The sequence below is a fragment of the Echinops telfairi genome, unplaced genomic scaffold (genome assembly GCF_000313985.2).
Source record: "Echinops telfairi isolate 266 unplaced genomic scaffold, ASM31398v2 ScPeMD7_7469;HRSCAF=8507_0, whole genome shotgun sequence".
Lineage (NCBI taxonomy): Eukaryota > Metazoa > Chordata > Mammalia > Afrosoricida > Tenrecidae > Echinops > Echinops telfairi.
This window is the reverse complement of record NW_022111372.1, coordinates 86030506-86035580: the sequence shown is the minus strand read 5'-3', so window position 1 is coordinate 86035580 and position 5075 is coordinate 86030506. Positions and strand designations below refer to the sequence as shown.

Sequence of the window (5075 nt, the reverse complement as noted above, 5' to 3'; positions counted from 1 at the left end):
AAAAAAATGAATTATGGTTTAGACTGAATGGGAGAGTAACCCCTAAGGCATTTTATTACACTGAGCCACTTTTCTTCTCCTAAGAAAATACTACCTCAGATTTCCAATATAATTTGTAGTTGTTAATATGTCTTTTCAAATCTTCCAACCAATCTATTAGCTAGGCATTTTTTTTCTACATGCAGTCTGTGCAGTCAGACACCTGAGTACAGTATTTGTGTTCATAACACATCCTAGTACCCACAACTGTGGCTGCAAATCATATCTGTTAATACACATTTGCTAATTATATTCTACTTCTATACCCTCCTACCGAGTTACTGACCATCTTCTGGGTTTCGAGTTGTTGATTTTAGGTGGTTTCATTTTGTCTATCTATCTATCTATCTATCTATCTATCTATCTATCTATCTATCTATCTATCTATTTATTTATTTATTTATTGTGTTTTCCTGAATTCTCCTAGGGTTTTGCCTGTGTTTTCTTTGATCTTTTGTGGGTCCTATATACACAAGGGGGCTTCAAAAATTTTGTGGAACTTTTCATTGTCTTTCAATTCCATTTTTTCATAAATATTTTGAAAGCACCCCCACCCTCACCTCCTCCCTTGTAAGTCTTTTGAATTCTCTATTAGGTAGTTCTGCCTCTTTATTTTGCTCACTGGTTTGAGCTGACTTATGTTTCTTCATATGATTTGATATTGTCTGCTGTCTCTGAGGCATTAAATCACAAATGTACTCATTTACGTATTTTTTTCTTTTGATTTATCAAGTCTGGTTCTTCTCTTTCTCTTTAGACGATCTCCCTTTGTATTAATTTAGCTATTGCTTTGTGGCTTTGGTCTGTGTGTTGTTTGTCTGCGTCCTAATGTCTGCAGGCTGAACGTGCTCTCTCACTCGGGTGCGTGGTGGGTCTCACCCACCTGTGAGTCCTGTGCTTGGTTTTATAAGCCTTTCCTAATGAGATTGAATGAAGGTGAAAAGCCACTTCCCTTGGTCTTGAGTGGTAAGTGTTGGATTACCAGGGTCCCTCCGTAGCTCTTGTGAGACTCTGAGTCTCTCCCATTAGAGCTAGACATTAGGGCATTCTCTAGGGGGCAGGATGTCTCCATCGCTACAGTGAAGAAGTGCTCACAGGTGGAAAGAACAGACTTGCTGTGAATATACATCAGGTGGGCTAGATACGGAAATTGGTGCCTCAGTAGGTAATAGAGTATCCAGGGCTTTCTGCACAAGTGTGCCTGGCCTGAAGGAACTATTTAGGTGTAGCATGTGTGGAACTGCAGCTGGATGAACATTGGATGTGGACACTGGGAGATCCTTCTGGTTGTTGGGCAGAAGTCAGGATGGAACTTGTCAGGACATAACTGGCATTGCTGATGAGTGAAGTGTCTGCCCTGTTGATCACTGAGTCAGGGAAGGTTTTCATCAGTTGAGAGGTTGGATGTCTAAACACTTCCAGTTGCTGGGAGGCTGGATCCAGGGAAATTTGTTATTGGTCACTGAATGAGTAGCATGTTATTTGGCCCATCCTATTGGTGGCAGGCAAGGGAAAGGAAGTAGGGGTCGGGCAATGGGTGGGGGTAGGTGTCTTGTGCCCAGAGACCAGTCTTGTGGTAGTACAACACATTGCCAATCTCTGTCCAAGTGCAGCAGCATGAAGTGGGTAGGAAAGGTATGAGTCTCTAGTTGCAGGTTCGGTGGTTTGGAAGTGTGCTACATGGGTCTCTAAGTGGGTGGTGCAGAATGGGGATGAGCAGGCTGGTCACGATACGAGCCTCCTGTTGCAGGTTTGATGGCCTGCAAGTGTGTGCCACAGGTTGTCAGGCAGGTAGGGGTCGGGAAGCACATCACTTATCACTGGGAGAACATCGGGGAGATGAGGTGACAACATATTTCCCCAATATTTGGTGTGGGTTCCAGGACACTCCCTGCAGAATGCAGCTATGGATCAAGACCCAAGCCTGAACAAGTGTGAGGAGTAGGCACCTGTGCAGAGTTCAGTTGGATGGGAGCTTTCTAGCCACAATGCCAAAGATTCTCAGGCCACTCACCCAACTCACCCAAGTGATCAGTGACCACTGGTGGTGAGTGGTTCTCTCCCCATTTCCTAAGACTTTTCTTGCTCTGGAGTGCTGGTGCTGTCGTGGTCACACAGAGGGCTGCTAACAACAAGGTCGGCAGCTCAAAATCACCAGCTGCTTCATAGGAGAAAGACAAGACTTTCTACTCCAGGAAACAACCACAGTCTCAGAAACCCACCGGAGCAGTTCTGTCCTGTCATAAAGAGTCCCTAGGAGGCAGCATCAACTCAATGGCAGTGAGTATGGATTGTTTGCTTCTCTTGCCCTCCCATCTAACTTCCTGCATTTCCCCTCTTTAGAAGGAGTTCATTTTCCATTCGCTTTGCGTTCATCTACATAGTGTATCTGTCATCTACTGGAGAAGCTGTTAAATTGTTTTCCTGTGCTTCTCACCTGGACACCCTGCTTGCTTTGTCTCAGGATGGCCACCTGTCATAATGCTCCTCGCTGGCTCCTTTCAGCTTCTCCTTCCCTTCGAGTTCTGTCCACTGCTTCACCGTTCTGCTTGTTGTTTTGGGTTTCCTAGATTGTCACCTGAGCAGTTTCATTGATTTCTTGGTTCTTTGCTGTAGGGACAGCATGGCCTGGTTATTTTCACTGTCCACTCACCAGTTATATGCATGGTCTTCCCTTGGACAGGACATTATGGATGCGTCTCAGGTCCTGAATCTACTACCACCTGGACTTATTCTCCTCAGCAAGGACTGGGGGCCTCGGAGCAAAGATTCCTCATGATTCTCCAGTCTAAAAGGGTAGTCAAGCTTTATAAATTTTCTATGAATTAATTCCCAATGATCTATTGATTGCCTGATACTAAGTGCCAGGTCTGTACAATAGCAATGAGATTGGCCAGACTCCATTTTCATATACATACACAATGAAAACCAAACAATTTCAGGTGGTGATAAATATGATGACAAAATGTCAAGAAAAAATGACAGATGATAAGAAGTGGTGGGAATAGTACTTGTAAAAGTGGTCATAGAACAAACATGGGAGTGCATAATAAATAATATTAACTATAAATGATCATATTAGTAACAGTGGTAATAAAACAATTTTCAGAGGCAGTGATGTTTTAGAGGAGCTGTAAGAGAAAGCACTTGCGTGGCAATTACATAATCTCCTGTCAACTTGAGTGAAGGGGTGGAGTTTAGCCTGTCAATCAGGTCACAGCCAATGATGACTCTGTGTGGGCATGGCCTTCTCCTGATGATTCTGGGAACTCCTGTCTTCCTCCCTGGAGGCAGGACACACACTCTCTCTGTGAGACATTTCTGTTGACAAGCCACATGGAGCTACACTGATGGAGCCAGAGACCTGAAACTGGAGGAGCCACATGAAGACCCATCCCATCACTGAGATGCTTCCACTGCCACTGGATCCACAAGACTTCCACCCACTGGCCTGTGATCTTGCATTTGGTGTCATTGCATGTGTTGTGTGAGTCTGAAGAGGAATTTAAAGACTGTTATCAGACATATGGGCTAGTATTGGATTTATGGGGTTGATCTGGACTGGGCTGGGATATTTTCTCAATATACAATTGCTCTTTTATATAAAGCTTTTCCTTATATACATATGAGTGTCTATGAATTTGTTTGTCTAGTACACCTGGACTAACATCACTAGTTATAAAAATCTCAGGAAAGAACACTTTAGGGAGGAAGAAAAGCAAGGATAAAGAGTATGAGATGGGTGTAAACAAGTTCCAAGAATATAATGAAGTAAAAGGAAAATGTCCCCGGAGAAAGACATCATGCCTGGGGGAATAGAGGGCCAGTAAAAGCGAGGAAGGCTCTCAAAGAGCTGAATTGTCACAGTGACTGTGATCATAGGCGCGAGCACGGGACCAGGTGTGACAATGGCACACGGCTGCGCAGTGTTGTTGTGTTTTTCTGTGCATAAGACACTGTGAGTTGGAACCAACTCGATGGGACCTAAGAGCAGCATAATAAAATGATGTTATTTGGACAAAGTAGAGCTGACAATATTTTTGCATGTCAGATAATCTGTTTTCAGAGATAATAGAGAAAAACAAAAGTACTATTTTATAGTTGAGGACTTCTCCAGGTAAAGAATAAAAAGCTGTTATTTTTTCAACGTCTTTGATTGACGGTTGTGGTGATTCATAACAATAATAATTCAACAGCCGTCTAATCTGTAATCTGAACATAATGAGTGCTGCTCATCACTTGCTTCCCTTCTATATTAAAAAACAGGGGAAGGCAGCCATTGTGAAAGCAAGTACAATAGAAAAATAACAATAAAAAATGTGTGGAGGAGGATTATATGCAGAATCCTGTCCAGCCAGATGATAACATGCTGATTTAGGCAGATCAGAGAAGATTGCAGATTACTTTTATACAGAAGTTCTTTTTTTGTTTGTTTAAGAGCCTAAGATTCCCATGTCATTGTTAGGTGCCATGGAGTCAGTTCTGACGCATAGCAACCTTCCATACAACCGAAGAAACACAGCCACTCCCACCTCATCCTCCCAGTTGTTAGTATGTTTAAGCCCATTGTTAAAGTCACGGTGTCAATCCATCTCATTGAGGGTTGTCCTCTTTTCCCCTGCCCTGCCAATTTACCAAGCCTGATGTCTTTTTCCAAGGACTGGTCTTTCCTGATAACATGTCCAAAGTATGTGAGAGGAAGTTTTCCATCCTTGTCTATAGGGAACATTTTGGATGCATTTCCTTCTAGACAAATGTGTGTTCTTTTGGCAGTTCATGGTACTTGCAATATTCTCCACCAACACCATAGTTCAAATGTACCCATGTCCTTGAGGAAGACCGAAGACTAAAGAAGAAGATAATAGGCACCATAAATACTTTCTCCGAAAATTAACAATTGTGCAAAGTGTGCAAAGCTTAAAGGCTCTGTGGACCTTAATACCCATCAATTGAATACAGAATGCCTAATAAAAGACCTGTAAACACAATGGTACATTAAAATCACTTGGGAAATTTTTTTAGAAATCATAATTTGA

At 42.6% G+C, this 5075-nt stretch overlaps 1 pseudogene; it reads right to left on the bottom strand.

Moving 5' to 3' along the window:
* Window positions 1-5075, bottom strand: part of LOC101642808 — a 9072-nt pseudogene that overhangs the window by 1449 nt on the left and 2548 nt on the right.